The following is a 19,371-nucleotide window of genomic DNA, read 5'->3' on the forward strand; positions in this document are numbered from 1 at the left end:
ATACATTGACTTACACTAGTATTAATCTTGCCATGTTGTAACCATGTAAAAGGAGAAACATGATCACAGCAAATAATACATAACCACATATTTTCTGTTGTTTTTAAAGCCCTTCAAATAATCATTGGTTTTGCTTTGAGGCAAAAAAAAAATATGAAGAGGAGAGAAAAATCTGAAATGACCGTTAAAAAAAAGCATTTTTTAATAAAAAATAAATGTTTTAAATGCTTTTTTTAAAAAGCTTTTTTCCACAGACAACAGTAGAAAAACATGGTCTCTTCCTCATCTAGCTTCTGAGATTAAGCTTCAGCTAATTATATTAGATAGTAAGTCTCAGTATATTCTCTTGTAAACAGTCTGATACAGAATATTGATCAAATTAAAAAATAACACCTTCACGCATCACACACAGTATTCTACACTAAGAATGAAAAAAAGAAGTCAAGGACAAAGGAAAGAGAGACAGACAAATGCCTCAACAAGTCAGAGTGAGAGAGACACACACACACAGAGAGACACCCGCCCTGTTCGGTACAAAGCTGGACAGTCAGCTAGATGATTCTGGGACACGTTGGGCCTATTGCCTGTGCACAGCAATGCGTTTTTCACCAGCTATATTTTATAAAGCTTTCCTACTCCTAGAGCAAGTCATATAGACCCAATGGTTGGAGAGACTGGATACAGTGGTTATCGGTGGGTTTGCATATTGTAGTAGCACCCTACTCCTTAACACTAGATAGTAACATCAGGTGGGGAACTGCATTTCTCAACACCTGAAGGTTTCCAACTCCTGTGTAGAGACTATATTGCAGAATGACCAACAGATTCAGCAAGCGTTATCACTTAGGCAACGCTGCATGATCTGGGATTATTAATGCCACTTCTCCCAAGCTCTTCTGCTCTGTATTCTCCACCCACATCACCTCTGAAATCATATCCCTATTCGTAATTAGTGTAGGCATAGGGCCGTGCTGACACAGCTATTTGTTTTTGGTTCTGGGAGACAGCTGATTATCTTAACAAATACTTCTCATGCTGCTTCTACCCCTTAACCACACACCCGCAGTCTGTAAAATACTGATTTAATGTTAACTTGTTTCATATAAATTCCGCTCACACAGGACATTCTGCACCATGCTATTATATAAATCGGAAGATAAATTTTGTTTGGTTGCTGCTGAAGTTCAAACTGAAGGGATGTTGTAAGAAAAGAAAGATTTTTCCTTCAGAAGTTCCCACCATGCAGAAGATCTAAGAAAAAGAGAGAATGCTTCCCTGTAGTAAGTTAAAAAAGGTAACTCCGAAGTTGTTATGAAAGGAGTAAGAGCTGTTTCCTTTTCATATATTATCCCTAGGAAATAAAAGATGATGCAGATTTAAATAAATTCTACCAGAGCTCCTCCTAGGGCAACTGAGACATAAATATAAATTATGGTTACTAATTTGATGACACACAGTATTAGTGAAGCTTTCTAGCCTGGATACTACCTTGCTAGTTTTGGTCCAGAGACCTGGGAGCTCTGCAGGCTACAGGGCACTCTCTAGGCTTCCCTGGGCTATCGTGGACACACGCTGTCCTTTGTGAACAATACTGTGGCACTAAAAACACCCCACCAAGCACAGCATTCTCTTTAGTTGTATTAAAACAAACAACTGACAATGTAAAAAAGGATCTAGAGACTGATGGTGAAAAAGCATTAAAAAAATGCTGAAATTTTGTTCTAAATTTCAAAAGATTTTGCAAGATGATTTATAATCCACAACGTATACGCTGTCATCAAGTCTGTAGACTCTTTCAATTCAGGAACTAGCATGTAACACATATGATCCTTTAAAACCCCTATAATACTACTCCATTTCATCTGCATCTCTGCTCCTTTCTGCATAACACAGAAGTTATTTTTGCCACCACAACAACACATTTTATGGCAATAATATGGTAACCCAAATAGTAATACACAATACAGCAATCAAAGTAAGTGCAAATAATTAGAACCACCTCCACCATGTGGAAAATAATCTACTTGGTACCACTGAGCATTTAGAATTCATTCACATTCAAATATGCTCTTCTCAGAGACTAATCTCTTAATCAGGCAAATCACCACTGCTGTGAAATATGGCTAGTGGAAAAGAAGCTAAGAAATCTTTTACATATTTTTATTGATATTCTACTTGAGTGATTTAAAACAGCATGCAAAATACATGATCATTAAAGGAAAGATCTGTTATGATATAACAGATTTAGCTCTATCTTTAAGCAATATTTAAAAAATATAGTAAAGCAAACAAACAAATCAAATAGCTTTTTAAAGCTAAAAGTTTAGAAAAGAAAGATATTGACTTGCTTGGATACAAGAAAAAACAGGTGGTACAAAAAAACTGCTGTGTTAGAGGAACCAACTCTGCCACCATTTGTTAAGCATGTATTTATTAAGATTGCCAGGAAAAAGCTAGTGCTTTGCGGTATGAAAGTTTTCCCTACATAGTTTCTTACTACATAAGGAAACAAAACATGGGCTTGAATGTAGTGTCTAATCTACTATCTACATTACACATTTATAAAAATGCCTCTGCATCATTTCTCTTTTTCCACCCATAGATAACTACAGAAGCAAACCCAAAGTTTCAGTGTATCCCTATGAGACAACTAATTTAATGTGGAATAATACTATGCTGTTTTAATGTAACTGAATGTTTTGCTTGCTGAATTCAGCAACAACGTGCCCTTCATTTTATTTTCTCCCACCATAACCACATTACTCCCATGAGCTCTGTGTGTTGTGAGTTTTCTGCTAGCTACAGAGGACTGACAAACGCAGCTTCCTCCACAGGGTATTCTCATTGTCCTGAGCCACATAAAAATGAGAATTGATTGAGATTAACATGGCTTAATCACCAATTTAAGTAAATCAAGTTTTGCTTCTGTTCCCTAATTATAACAAAACTGTTCAATTTCTGCTAAGATCCAGTAAATTTTCTTTTAGAAAACATTTTTTTGAGAAGTACCTAGTTAAGTCCTAATCTTTACAAGAAAGGGTTGGCAAAGAAAGAATATTAGCGGGGTGAAAAGAGGCAAGAAATTAAGAAAAAAAGGAAAAGTATTAAAGAAAACATATGACTACATACAGGTAAACTTGGGCATTTTATTATACAATTGTTATTACTGTTAAAACCACTGTTTAAATTCAATTCATATTGAATTTAAATTTATTGAGTGGTGAACATCAGGCTAACATTCTACGGTGATGCTCATTAGATATTTAAAATTGGTCTCTCACTACTAGCAATATTTTATCCTTTTATCCTATCCAAATAAACCTGGACAGTATATTATATTTTATCTGTGAATATTGTTATGATATTCATCAAACTTTAAAATCCTTCTCCATTAAATTAAGCCCCTAAGGACTTAGAAATATTCTAAACGTAGCATTTAGAATCTATAGTTCCAGGTAAATGTCAAGAAATTGGATAAAAATTATGAAAACTATTCTGCTTTTCAATACGTTTGCCTGGGGGAATGGACTGGATGGGGAATTTAAGAAGATTTTTTTTTTCATTTAATATTGGCGATTCGCAGTAAATAATATATGCTTGAGTATTTTGCCCTCATTTCCTTTCCATATTCCACAAGGTGTAATGAATCTATATATTAAATTTCTGTAGACTAATACTTTCCCAAGTGAATTTTTAAAAAGTTGTTCTTGTTTAACTCTATAGGGGAAATATTTTCCTGATTATATTTAAACAGCCAAACCTACTTACATACAGTGAAATAAGGAAACAGTTTCAGCTAATGCTGAGGTTCATTAAAACTGAAGACGACCACAGCATAACTCAGTAAGGAAAGTCAAGACTTTCATTTTTATCTAAGATTTAATTTTACATAAATCCTTTTACAATAGTACTGCACAAAGTCTCTCCAAAAGCAAACCATGAACTCTGCTTTTTATATTGTAGATCCTTTTTTCTCCAGGAGTTGTACATGAAGGTTTATGTTGATTTAGGGAATTCTCTGCCCCATCCAGCTATAATGTCTACCATTCAGTAAGGAGCCTCAGAACACAGTGAGAACGTAAGTGATCAACAGCCACGTGAGAGGATCAGTCTGGTAAAAATCTGATACACAATTCCTTGCTTAACAGCCATGAACTGGAAAAACTTATAAAAGTAATTATTTATCAGTATGCAAGTCCAATTGACTATTACCAAACTTCTTTTGGTGTCAAGTTGTCACTATTTGGACAAACATAATCTAGACAGTAAAATGCGTAATGCTAATATAGCTAGCATGTGTTATCACAAATTGATCTGACATACAAAATATAGACTTTAAAATTGCTAGACTACTTGCTGATACATAGAGGAATAATACCTTTGACTAGCTTTCCAAGAACAGAAGATAGAGGAAGGCTTGTTGGGTTGTTTGGTTTTTGGTGTGGGTTTTGGGGTTTTGTTTTGGTGTTTTTTTTGTTTGGGTTTTTTTTTTTTTTAAACATGCTGTTAAAAATATGGGGCATCTCTAAAATTTTCATATGGTTTTTTTTGGTTTTGTTTGGTTGGTTGGTTTTGTTTTGTTTTTTGTTTTGTTTTGGTTTTGTTTTTTTTAAAAACATTTGAAAGATGCAAGGAGTTGCGAAGAGTAGGTGCTAAGGAATGTAATGGAATGAGCCAATCTAGAAGGTACAGGAGATTGTCTTGTACAGCCATCACTCTTTTGAGCACTATTAGAAGTATGAATTTCATCCTGTCTATGTACAATAGTGTTCAAGTATTTTATATGTAGGTGGTGCGTGTCCAAAGTTTAATGAAAACATGTTCTTGTCCAATTATTAGTTCCCCAAAGTGAGTAATTCACCAAAATTATTTTTTAAACATTTTAATAAGTGTGAATTGTGATACATGATTTTTCTTGGAGATGTTAAGGCTCTCCATGCATTTTGAGAATTCAAATATGCTTACTAAGGTTACATTACTTCTCATGTCAGGACATTTTAATTCTGAACAAAAATGTTTACAAGTACCACAACAAAACCATTGCTGAAAAAACCTCATGAGGCATTAGGTGTTGGATTTCAATAAAATATGTAAAAACTGCTTGCACAAACCTGACCTGAGCTATTTGCCTAATTCAATATTTTCTAAAATTTTCTTATGCGTCAGTTTTGAACACAGTGCAAAGTTCAAAGAAACTAGCCTTTGTAGGATCAAATAACAGCTATTTGCACCTTTGCGATTACATTTAGAGTAAATGCTGAGACAGAAGTCAACTGTACCATCTCCTAATTTAGGATAATCACATTTCAAACAATTCTGTTTACTTCTATGCGTGACAGTAATCTCCAGGAAGTAACTTTTTTGAGCTTTCTGATTTTTTATTTGTTGCAACACAATTAGAACCATTTACTGCTTCTTAATATTCAATAAGTCAGCATGCCACTAACTCTTGTTTTTCTGCTATATTTTAGTGTCTTTACCCACTACACCTCACTACATTTCAGTGATTAAGCTTCTGTATAAAATACTTCGTGCTGCTTGGCATCTTTACAAATCAGTGCATTTTCCATACTAACATTTTGTAAATGGGTATTAACTTTTTCTCCAGTTTTGTGCAACTTATTTTAAATATCGAGCAGTATATAGAGTGATTTTTCCCTCCTTTTTGCTCTGAAATTAATAGAATATCTTACTATCCTTAGAAATGGATTATGAAATGAGATTTTCTGTATTTCAGCAAGCATCTCCGCTCAAATAATTGACTTATGATGACAAGTTGAAATAGAAAGGCTCAGCTGTTCAGCACAATGTACCTATTTAGGCTATTTATTAGGCCTACTTAGTCTTATTTTATTTAGGTTTACTTTGTCCACCTATTTAGGAGGACAGAAAAATATCACAATTGAAATTGGGTATTCTGCTTTTCTTTTAGCACGTATAAATCAGTAAAATGCAACTAAATTGTAGAGGCTTTTTCAATTTTCCTATCATTCCCAGGTGCTATTAAAAAATATTGGAAAAGTACTAGATTAAAAATTTTCCAATTTGCAGTTCCAGACACTCTAATATTTTTTTGCTTATTGCATTTGCACAGAAGCAATTTGTATTTGCAATTTCATATTGTCTGTAGTTAAACCTCCCTGAAACTTGTGCTTAGTCAGTAACTGTAGAAAATTAGTTTTAAAGTAAGTTGCACCTAACTGTAATGGTGTGTGTATAACTTGGCCCCTTGTGGCTGGTTATAAACTTAGAGAAATCAGTGTCTTTTATATCAGCAACTGAGCTCATTTAAGTCATGTGCAAATTTGTGCTCAACAGTTGAGTTCAAGCACTACAACCATAGACAGAGGATAAATACAATTTAAATATGCATGTATCTCCCTGTGTCCATCTACATAGATATCTACACAATATTCTTTTCTATGATATAATTTTCTCATTTAAACATGTATTCTTCCTGTTTCATAAAACACAAGTTCAAAGGAGCATTAACAAACATTAAGTTGAACTACTTATATGCTGGTAAGTACCAGGTATAAGGGGAAATTAGGTCACAATTTATTTTGTTTTTGGAAAAACAAGAAGAAAATTACAGAAAACACGTTCCTTGCTGATTATTTTGCAGACACTATACTACAGCCTTGTCATTCAATTGATCCTGTGTGCTAAAAGTTGAACAGCAAATCATGACTTGAAAATTACCCGATTCCCGTATTTTCCCACGCTTGCTGCAGTGCAACTTCACAACCTATTCTAACCTTTGCAATTAATCCTTCACCTAGATTAGCCAACAAAACAGACTGTTCCAGCTTCACATATTTCCAATCCCATTTTCTCTCAACTCTTGCATAAAGCAATTCAAGTTCTTGATTTTGAGCTAAAAAAGCTACTGCGATCTTGAGAGACACACAGTCTCAAATATTACTTCTGCTTCTTGAACATGCCCAGCGTAAAACCATTGTACCAAATCCTTAATGGTCACAACGTGGATTAGCCTTTTTTCAGGGAAATACAGGTGTTTGGGGTTAGCACATACTCTGGCTGACCACATGCCGTGACAGAATGTAGAATGAAGCATTCTGAACTGATCTGTGGAAGAGTGCTTGCACAAACTACTCAGCAACAGGATGTACAAGTACTTTTAGTTACAAGAAGTTTTCAGTCCCATTGCTGTCCTAGTAGCATGCCTACAGAACATATTCAAACTATGATTTTTCTTTCCCAAGGCTTATAGCAACAAAATGGCAAGACTCACAACCTGGCACAAATCCCAGCACTGTGCTAACTTTTAAGTTCCTACTAAATCACAGTGACCACAGTCAGTCACAAAGAAAGTGTCATCACATTTTTTTAAATGTGCAAAATCAGCAGTTTGCCTTGACTATGTTCTCAGAAATGACTAAGCTGTTCCTCTCCGGTAACACAAACAAATAAGATAAAAATCAACCTGTGCCTGACATCAAGCACAGCAAGTTTTCAGTCCAACCACCTATATTTAAAAAAGTTTTTAGTTCTAGGATGTTATCCAAGAAGAGTTAAAAAGTCTTACAGATGCAACTACTTTGACATTAATAGAAAGAAATGTTTAATCTCAAATATCTTATCAGACATCAAGTATCTTAACTATATTAAAGTCCAAAGAACGTACACAAGCTTTAATGAACCTTGTAATTTAAAGTGACACTCTTTGATATTTGACAGCAACTTTTTTTTAATATTTAAATTATAAGTTCTATGCCATTTTATCAAGCGATATGTCAGAGGACTTCTCTATGTGAACTTTTTTTTAATTTAAAAGTTTAAGAGAAAAGCTGTATTAAAAGATAATCTTACTCAACATACAGAAAAAAATCATTCTGTGCTTCATGTGTTTTTTTAAAAAGTAGCTTTTTAATCATGGCACAGTGATTCTGGATATGATTCTAGTATAGGATAAAGTCAACGTGGCTAGAGAATGTAATGACCAAAGAGGTTGAATTTTTACACACAAAGCTGAATATATTCAGCATTAATAAAAATAATAAGTTAACTAAAACAATAGTTAACTCCACAGTCCTTTACTAAATGATATCCTATGAGGAGATTCTTGCCTCCTTCTAAATGAAAAGCTTACTTTTAAAAAAAACTAATTGTGTAATTTATTTATATTATATAATCTTTTAATTCTGTTGAAATATCTCTAGCCACTATGGCAAAAAGGAATTTTGTATATACTTAAGGAAGGATTATCAAACTAGGTCTTAGAAAAAACCTGAAAAATACATTCAACCAATCTTGAAAACAGATTTTAGAAAGCAAAACAAGTTATTTTTTCTCTGTGTGAACTACTGCTGTGCATACCGAAACAAGCTATAAGTTTCAAAAAGATAAGGAAAAAGTAAATCTGCTTATTAAAATATCTTAAATTCAGATTGGTTGTTTATACGCTAGATATATTTATATTGGTTCTTTATATTTCTGAAAAATTACTCTGCTAACACACATTCCTTGAATCCAGCACTATGCTTTGGGCTTGATATAGAGGAATGGAATTATGTTCTGTGCTTTCCCTGCTGGGGGCAATATGACTCCACTTGTCTTCAATGAATGACCCAAAATTACATAGAAGTAGAAAAACTCAAAGCATTTTAAAATACTAGACTGAATCCCTGAAGTAGAACGGGGGTGTTGGCACCAAAAATGTCTTAATGAAACTTATCAGGAACTGTAAGTGTAAAGAGTCACTTGAAGTGGCTGGAGAAGGCTGGGTAGATGCTTTCAAGGGTTTTTTTATTGTTACTTGTGTCACAGAACAGAAGGAATAAAAACAAAAAAATCACCACCCTAATCAGTTAAACAGTCAAGGGTTGTGCATAGCAGCTATGATTTATATAAAACAATATCACAATCTTGCAAAATAATAATAATTTATGTCCTCCAAATTTGCAAAGTTGCAAAACTGATGTTTTTGTGAACTTCTTGTGAAATTATATTGATAAAGAAGAAGATTAAAGTGAGATAGGAGTAGATAAATAAGAATTAATATGAATAGGCATGTCAGATCAAAAAATAGGAACTGGAAAACTTCCAAGCCACATTAGTAATTGCCAGACTTACAATTTATTAGTATTTTTTGCTTAAATATTTTATTGTCAAACCTAGGTTTACTTATTCAAACACATTCAAATAAGTGGTTTTTTACTTAGTGAAGAAGTTACAATTTATAATGCCACCTACTGAAAGATACAACTAAATACTTAACTAAATAAATTTCACTAGATGCAATTTAGATATACTTTTAAATTCAGCCCTCTGATTGTTATTTTCTTGTTTATTGTGAATTACGTTTACGTGTATACATGTAACTCCTGGAATATTCTGATACCATTTCATTTATCATGCATCATCCACTTCAAAAGTGGGCAAATTTGGGTTTTACCATTTTTTTTTTCTCCTGTCTGCAGGTGCTTATAAACTTTGCCAAACTTTAAGCTCTCATCTTAAAGTTTTGTATGCTACTATCAGCCTTCACACATTTCTGAACAAAATAAAGAACATCCAGATCATTTCCAGAAATATTTAGCCGTGGGGAGAGAGAGCAATAGCTTATTATTTAAATATAGTGATTAAACAATCTTTTAAAATGACAGTGGGGTGCCTACTTGCTTTGCAGTTAGACAGTTTTGCTTGAACTCCACACAAAACTGAAAGAAAAAACAATTAAATAAAATCAGTTTTCCTTTGAAGTTCCTGAAAAAAACCTCAAGTTCCACATACAGAGGTGTAAGGATTGTTCATTCCTCCAGACACTTTATCTGTACTAAGCTTTCTGCTTAGTCAGTCATAAATGCTATGTAAAACTGTTCATAGGTTTCCCATATTCCAAATATCTGGTGAATTGAGAGGGACGTGAAGACCAATATATGCAGGATATGGAACTGAACTAATTTTTAACCTTATATCTTAATCTTAATAAAAAGAGTACATTTAATCCTCCTTTCACCAAACACAATAGACTATCCTTACTTTTGTTGTCTCTGCAGGGCTGATGGAATAGCGTGATATGTTCACATTGCAACATCATATTTCATTTGAACAAGGGACACACAAACGTTGAAGGTGGCAGCATTAGGATTGTAGCCTTAAAGAGATTAGTGACCATATCCTTAGAGATAGTTTACCACAATGCTCAGGGTGAGTTAAATCATTGCTCCTTAGTAAGCTAGTTCTTTAAGGAAAAATTAAGAGAACTATAGTGCTCTGCCTATATAAAGCAACAGCAAGCAGATACTTTCTGTCCTTTCCAAATACAGACTTCAAGTTGCATTTGACTTTTTGGAGGGGTTGCTTTTGATTAACTCTAGATAGCTTGCATAGTATCTGCTCCTTGAAGTTTTGAATAATTTCTTTGTAGAACTAAGTGATACCACTGAACAATTTTAAGGCAAATCTATTATACTCTTTCTGATGAGGAAAGCAAGAATATGGCTTTACTGACAACAGCCCAATGACACTGAAAGAGTAGCACCTCAATTACCTCTTCTCATTTCTTCTTCGGGCCACACAAGTCTGCCTTGTGATGTTCCAGTGGAACCTTCCTTGAACAGATCCCAGCTCCCTGAAAGCCAGTAAATACATAATAAACCTGCAATTTGATATTGCCAAAAGAAGGTGGTCTTGTCCCTCTTCCCTCCTCCTCCCACTCCTACTCTGCTATTCCTTTCTTCCTTCTTTGCCATACCTAACCTTGTTCCATTCGTTGTGCCTTTTCTAGCACTAAATGGATCCTTCCATGAGCTGATTTCACTTAGTGAAGTGAATAGCTCAAAAAATTCCCCAAACTACAAGCAGTTGTATGCAGTACTAGTGAGTTATTTTGCTGATTTTCTGAAGGTAGCCGAAAAGGGAAGTGGTAAGAGTACAGCCTCAAATGAAGATGGCAGAGGGAAGGAAGGGAGAGGAGTTCTTCTCCCTTTTTTGGGGGGTAGTTGCTAGAACACACATTTTTTAAAGTATTTTCCAACTCAAATTAACACACAAAGATAAAACCTTCCAACCGATTATTTCAGCTCAGATGTGAGATGACAGCTTAAGGACCAATGATAGTGCATAGAGAACTTGGGCATCTTCTCTCCTCCTTCCAAGGACCAACGTTTCTAGTTAACGTTGTTGCTTAAGACTCTGAAATAAACAGAAGCATCTTCTCTACAACATTGACATCTAAGGGTACCTTGTTATACATTCCAATAGCTTTCTATGAGAAAACCAGCATATATGGGATTCATTCCCTTCCTCTTCCTGACAGAGAGAGAGCAACATAAAAACAGGTGCATCCATGAAGATTTATAGAAATGAGGTTAACTGTCAGCTGAGACCTTGAAGATTTCAGTCTTTGGAACACTATTACAAGTTATAAACATTAAATAATAAGGTCCACTGGAGAGTTCAATTAACTTCTAACATAACTCATTCATTCATTTCTATGCAACCAGACCCTTGTTGTCTCCTGCCCTACCTCCCAAAAAAATGCCCAGACCCTTAGAAGCTTACTGTTAAAGCAACGTTAAGACCCATTACATGTTTCCATTTTAATGAAATAAATATTATGCATAGTTTTGTCTTTTTTTCTTTTTGTCTGTTTGAAAAAAGAATGCAGGGATTTCTGTATAAAAAAAGATTAACTGGTTGAGAGCCTGTTAGAAAACTGGAAGGAAGGAGTTTATTCAAAGGCTCCTTAGAAGGTGAGAAGAATCCTTGCAGATGTCTTACATGCTACATAACTTTATATAAAAGAAAGTTTCAAACTGACCAAATAGCTCTAAAGAAGAAAAATGGCTAGACTTAATTAAATTTAAGTTGAAAGAAAAAAAAAATCCGTAAATGTAGATAGCAGGATATAAAATTGTGAGACAGAAAGATGATTTGGGCCTCAGGGCACACTATGGTAAAAAAATTATCTAGAGTGTCTCCACTGCTGAAAGACAGAGGTCTTGTTCTGCCCCCTTTCTCACTTACTCTTGCTGCTATCTTTACAGTTCAGTCTGTTCCCTGGTATTTGGGTAATTAAAATCCCAAAGTTTTCTTCCTCCTGAGCATAACACATGGAAGAAAAAAATAATTTAGATCTCCACTGTGGAGGTATCCAAATGGTCTGGATAACAGCAGCTGATACGGCAGGGATGCGAGTGTAAAGAGCATGTGAAAGGAACAGCCAGAAATGCCTATGGCCACATTTGCCCAAAAATGATAATGCTAGAGAAGACTACAACCATTGGTCAGATTAAACATTAAGCAGGAGACCACCATGAGGTTTTAAAGGTCATCTCAAAAAAAGTGTAAAGGAATAATAAATATTTGTAATAGTAGGGACAAAGAAGAAAATAATTTAGTAGAGGACAAAGCCTGGTTTGAATCCTGTCAAAACCAGAAATCACTGAGCTTGCCGTCTCCACCTTCCCTGCCAGGCACTGGGACAGCTTCCAGCAGCTGGAGAGACAACACACAGCGCAACAAGTAGCGGGGGGGGACACACAAAAAGCACTCACACCTTTAACATAGGGCACCATGGAGATGTGAGCATCATGCTCAATCCCGGAAGAGGAGGTGTGTTTATGACCCACGCATCTTGTGAGGGAAGGAGATGCATGCCACCGGGGGTTGTTGGTGGAGTTGCACCTTAGTGGGATTATGAACTGCTTCAATCCCAATTTGATGTAAACCATGTGAGTTGAGAAGTTTTGTTTTTTGGCGGGAGAGTTAGTGGTGGGAGGACGTGGGGTTGGGTTTGGATTTGTTTGGGTTTTTTTCCTGCAACACCCCACCTCAGAGGCAGACAAGTCCAGACCTATAAATGACTTTGGCACCTAAAACTTGGACTTAGGTTGCAGTTCCACTGCAGCCTGACAGCAACCTGGTAGCTGCCAGCATCCCTTCCATTAATGCATTCCAACTTAGAGCTGGTGCCAGTTCCCAGTGACCCCGTGAACCATTTCCTGAACAATTTCAGTGGCAGATATTAAACCAACCCCTCTTGGAGTGTCCAGGTACTTCGAGTGGGCCTGAATATGCAGACAAAACTGACTGAGGTGACCCAGCCCCTTGTTCACTTGAATCTATACAGTCTTTCAGGACTTGGATGACAGGTAAGCCACACAATTTTAACAGAAGCTGAACCCTCAAACCTTCCTTCAGAATTCAGCTGCTATCAGTTTGTTTTAAAACCACACCCAATAAATTGATGTTACCCTCTTTTAATAGTTATCAGCTATAACAATCACTTTTCATACAGAAGTTCTGGTTCAGCTCCCTACTACTGCTGAAATTTGAGTCCCTTTCTCCAATCCTAACCATGCTTGAGGCTAATTTTAGAGAAGGCAGTCACTGTTGATCACAAGTCTCCCATCAAAGTTGTGTTACAGTGAAGGAAAGCCAATATTTGCTGGGTAAGAAAGAAAAAAAAAAGTTTACCTATGATCTATTCCCTATGATCTATACCAAAATTCTTCCTGAATTTTGCATTAAGCAGCCAATGAAACAGCAACCAAACTCATAAAACAGATTTGTGCCACCTGATCCAACTGAATCCCATATAAAGATCTGTATTCCTGGCCAACACTGCCATCTGCTTCCCCACCAATCTTGCTCTACGTCCAGCCTAAAGATAAGCCACAAAGGAGCATCTGCTAAAGGAAATTAGTAATTGTTCTGTTCCCCAGCTTTCTACCAGTGTTTATGGACAGCAGTACAGTAAGATACTGCAAAACATTTTAAGGACATATATATGTTTCAACCAAGACTCCTCAAGAAAAATAATGTTTCTCTATAACTACAAGTACTTTAAGAGATAACATGCAGAAACACTAATTTTAACTAAGAAGGTAGCCTTCCTAGGAGACCTCTGTAATTGAGGGAGAGAAAATGTCTCCTCTCTCTATACCTAGTGTGACACCAGATAAATGCATTTGCAGCTGGTGCTGAAGAAACCATGCCCACACTACATACATTTCAGGAGGGTTTACCCCAGGCCAGTTGAGCCTGGTGCTGTGCATGAATGCCCAGCAGAAGCTGGAGCGCGTTTCCTCTACCCCTGGAAGGCACCTTCCGGCTCTGCGAGGAACCCAGCTGTGCCCTCCAAGGCTGCTCTGCGATATGAACTGCCATGTCTTAAGTGAGGAGATTCACAAGCACATGCCTCATCTGAATGGAAATGCTGGTGTAAACACATCCATAGACATAGCCTTAGATCCCTTGGAAGTCTCAGTTTATGTCTCCATAAATAGTTATCATCAGATTCTCTAAATGATGAACGAGTTACTTGTATTTTCTTATGACACAAAGTAGCACAGCTGATCAAGCTTAAAAGTGTTACGATATGCAAAGAAAAAGTCCATTAGGAAAATCTGTGTTACATAAAAAATACTATTATATCAAAATATATAAAACTATCTCATAACAAAAAAGAGAAAAAAAAAAAAAAAACTAAAGCCAAGAACAAAAAGTCCACCTCAAACCAAACAAAAAAAAACAACAACAAATTTTGCCCAGGAAGCAAAACTAAGGACATAAATCAAACATAGGAAAAAATCCTTTTGTAATATTCAGATCAACTGCATTGTGGAGAAAGTGTGAAAAAGAAATATAAACCAGTCAGCTTAGTAATGAAATTATTAGGATAACTGTTATATTCTGAGTTTTTACCAACTCATTTACATAACATTGAGGTTTTGGTATTTTGCTATATCATGACTGTCTCCTCAGTAGATTGATCTTGAAATGAGGACTTTTGTCCTACTTAAGAGGAATTTATATACAGATCTGTTCCCTCCATTAAAGCAAAACTTACATTCATAGATATAGTTACAAAGTATAATCAAATTACTTTGATCATTGCATTTTAATTACAAAATATCCAAAATGAATATAGATATAAATGTAAAAACAGCTATGAATTAGTGAAATCTTTCCCACAGTATGTCTCCTTATCCATTAGCAACCACTGAAAACAAGATCATTGCTATTTAAAAATCTTTCAGTTATCTAAATACATAGTTGTTTCATGGTTTGTGCTAATAAAGTTTCAAGTCAAGAGCAAAATTTTTTTAGGTCAGCTTTGTATAAATATTATCCTCAAAATCTACCTAAACACGATGTAAACTCATTCTTGCTATCACTAAGTTATTTTGTTTGAACCACTGAAAATCCCTTAGCCAGATCTTACTAAGCAACCTTCAAGCATGATGTATTAGAAGTACTGTATCCGTATAATAGACTAGTCCTGAGTATTCTAGAAGTGCTGTTATCCATATTTATCATGCAAATTATCCTGCCTGTCCTTTGCTCCATGAAGATAAGTAGGTAGTTGAGAAACAGAACCAAACTAAAAAATTAGTGCAAACTAAAAATAAGTGTGCAAACTAAAAAAAAAAAAGTGCCTTTCAGATTGATTTGTCCAGTTTCTCCAAAAGTTGGAAGTTTTGTATAGCCAAGATTTAGAAAAAGATTAGATATCATTAGTAGCAACGTATACATCTAAAAAGGACCAATCCTTACGAATACAGCGCTTTGGAAATTACTTAATTTACTCACCTAACCCAGTATGTATGCAGCTCTTCGTTTTACAGGCCCCAAAATATTTTGCATTTTTTCCCAAAAACGCCTGAATTGGTCTACAGACCTTTACACAACAAACTGGATTTCATACAAGAAATTCTGGTGAGACTCTGAAATAGCCCCAACCTGGGATACCGATTAGAGTGGGCTAGAGATTCGAGTCTATTAAAGGTTTTCACGGTCCTTCCTCTAAAGTGAAATCTTGTCTCTAAAACACACATACGATACAGTTTGGTGATTCCAACAGTGGAAGACAAATTTATGTATAAAAATATATTTTAATGGCATTCTTAATCTTATAAAGAGGAACTAGCTGTATCTGAGTTGGAAAATATGGGCCTTATCTTGTACTACTTTAGAGCTGGGATTTTTAACCTATGGAAGTGAGGCTTCTGCAATCATTTTATCTGAATTCCTCCAAAACTGTTTTGAACCTTTTGCCCACTTTTAATAAATACTGAATATTTATGATATTGAGTTTCCCACATCACCAGCTGAACAGGCAGTCCCTACTGAGGAACAGCTTGAGAGTTACCTCCGGTGCTTAGGTTGCTGGCTAGTCTATGCAGGGTCGCAAAGCAGCTTAATACGTTTTCCCTCATCCATCTGGTTGTGAAGGGGTAAGGGAATTAGCTAAACACACTGTCAGGAGTTTAGAAAGTGGAGGGATAGGACCCTGAAGGTACTGTGAAAAAGAGAAGTCTAAGGAGTTTGAGAAATGTGGAAAGGATCTGGGCTTATTGCAGCATGTGTTTCTGCATGTAACCCAAAGGGAAAGAGTAGTCTTCAATAATACATATTTTAATCATGCCAAAATGGATGTCGAAGGTAAAATTGGTCCCTGAAGTCACTGGAGAACCAAAACACCTTAAAGATAACTCCATATATTCCTAGTTCTGCTTCCAAGAATTCCTGTTCCAAACCTGACTGAAATGACTATTTCCCCCCCCCAAGTCGCTTTAGAGTAGAGCAGAACCAGAACGGAAGGAGGACAATCACGTCAACTGTTACACCTTAAGTGTCTGCAGCGTCTCTGTTCAGAGACACTCCTGCACTGCCTGTAGTCTAGGGTATGCAAAGACAATGCTTTAGTTATCTTCCTAAGAATTTGTGTTAAAAAAGCTTATATAAAGAATAACTGAGTAGCTTCCTCTTAGATAACGCCTACTTAAAAACACTATCTAATGATTTCTTAATAGTCTGCAGTAGATAATTACTGTATTTTTTGTGTTATGAAAAATAATTTTAGAGCATTTCTTCATAATGAGAATTCATCAGTTTAAAGTGTTGTTAATAAGTAATTAAACTACCTTTGGTATTCAAAACCTGAAATAATACACATTGGGCAGTGCTTTAGAGGGTGCGTTACCTCTACTACATTCTCACTCTAGGAATTAGGCCAAACTTTCTAGAGTGGGCAGGTGAAAGGACCATCGCCCCCCCACCCCCCCACCACCCCATCCCCCAGTTTATGAATTTTGCTTTGAAAAAAAAAAAAGATAGAATTATTGGTATTTGCTGATGCAAAAAAAAAAAAAAAGAAACTGAAAAGCTTCATAACAAAAAATTATTCAGGATTTTTCTTGCAATTTAATTTCAATTCCTGCTTTTGAAAACATTACATGCAAACACTGATTTTGTTCTGCAAGTGCAGAAAATCTCTCAAATGTACTCTTTTCAAATTTAGATTTTAAAGAAAATTCACATTTTCTTCAAATTACCTTAAGCATCGAAAGAATGATTCAGTATATCTACTCAGAAACCAAAATGAAAACCAAAATGATAGAATGATAAACTTGAATAAAATACTGTATTTCCTACACATAATATAAACATATATCCAGCTCTGCTGCATGAAAAATTAATTTTCTGATCCTGAAGAAGTCCCAAACTTTTCAGCTGCAGGAAGAACGGGTAGAGCACATAAGCACCTCCTGAGCAGTCTTAACGCAATAGTCTTTAGGAAATGTCAAAGAACATAGCTCTTTACACTTTTGGGTGACTAAGGGTCTATAGGATCTTGAGTTCTATCAGTGAAAAGTTATTTAGGAGTATAAGTGCTGTATATGCTTAGGAGCTCCTGATTCTTGCTTCAGCCGTGTTTTCAGGATTTATCGAGTACCTGATGCAAACACAGCGACTGCAAACATATTTTTTGTTTGAATCATTGGACAAAATGCATGTGCTGAAAGCAGGGATGAAAACAGTCTCCTCCTGCATGAAGGAGTGCCTTCATGATTAGCAACAAAAATCATGCTCTTTCTAGCACTATGAGTATTTTCATCTTTTTGTAAAACAGCCTGGCTTCTGAGTAGCAGATGCTTAGAATATCCCTTACCAGCAAAGGGCAGACTTAGTTGTTAGAACAGTCTTCTAGGGTGAGGATTTGAACTCTGTGAGACCTGGGAGAAGATTTGTAGGGGTCAAATACTGAGCAGGTTTTCAAAGTAATAGGTACCATGGAAAGCCTCACTTCATCGAAGTGCCAAGTCTGTCATTCGGCTTCCTTTTCAAAAGGAAGAGTGAGTCAGTTTTTCTACAATATCGTGGCTTCCAAATAGTGTGAACCTATCTTCAACATCACAGTTTATTGTTCTCTCAGCTGCTACAGCTATACACGAGTTTCTTTTGTTATAGAGCTTACAATGGGCTCAAATTAAAAAAACAAACCAACCCACAAAAAAACAAAACAAACCAAACCCCAAAGAACAAAACACTGTATTTTGAACCAGATTACTGGTCAATCTTAAAACATGGCTCTGTACACAAGGTGTGGTTCTACGGCAATATAAGCCAGTCTATCTGATTGCTGCTGCAGTTCTGTCCTACTGTCCTTCCCTCTCTTCCTTGTTTGCATAAAGGCTTGTTGGCTCCTAAGGACAGGCTATTTCAGCACAGCTATTACAGACAGAAGTAATAAAATCAGTAAATAATTAAAAAACCTGCTTAGCATGTTTTTTTAAATGTATCTGCCAACTCAGTGCCCTAAAGCAGCTAAGGCTAAGCACAGGGGTAGAAAAGCATTTATAGATGACACACACAACTCTCATTTGTCTCTGGTAAGAAGACTGAAGGCAGACATCAGTCATGCAGGCTGCCATGTAACAGTAGTTACAAAAGAACTACAGATCCATTGCTAAAACAGCAAGATAGGTATATGAGGTTGAGCAAGAACAGGATGAAACATTTGGGAGGAGGAACTTTTAAACCAATTTCACCACTGCGGGGGGGGGGGGGGTGGGGGAGAAAAAGAAAAAAGTCATTAGGTAGACCCATACTCTATGGTCAAAGAGTAAAAACCGATGGTGAAGGAGAGACTATTTAAAGTTCTTAACTTCTGAAATGGCCATAAAATAATGGTGAAATAACTAGAAATTTTCTCATACATATTTTTAGAAGTGAAGCCAAACCCTGTAAAAGCAGTTGAAAGATAACAGAGAACACAGGTATTCAGTAGCATTATAGTAATCCATTTTTGTGGTAAATATTTTTGAGGACAAGTTCACCTGTTGTGCTTAGCTACTGCTGGAGCTGAGCAAGCAGAAGGCTAGCATTAGTAGGAAGGGTAGAAGATCAGAATGGAATTTGGGCTACCTAGGTTTGGTCAGGTCATGTGCAAAATTCAGCAGAAATGTATGTTGAGCATGTGATGAAATGTCTAGTTTCCCAGAGGCCAAGCATGTACTCTTGTCTCTCAAGAATGCTGTCCATGTTTTATGAAGTCCATTTTTTCCTCATTTGGAAGACTGGTTTCAACTCAGATCTTTTCATGAAGCAATAGTG

This window comes from Calonectris borealis, chromosome 4, assembly GCF_964195595.1.
Source record: "Calonectris borealis chromosome 4, bCalBor7.hap1.2, whole genome shotgun sequence".
NCBI lineage: Eukaryota > Metazoa > Chordata > Aves > Procellariiformes > Procellariidae > Calonectris > Calonectris borealis.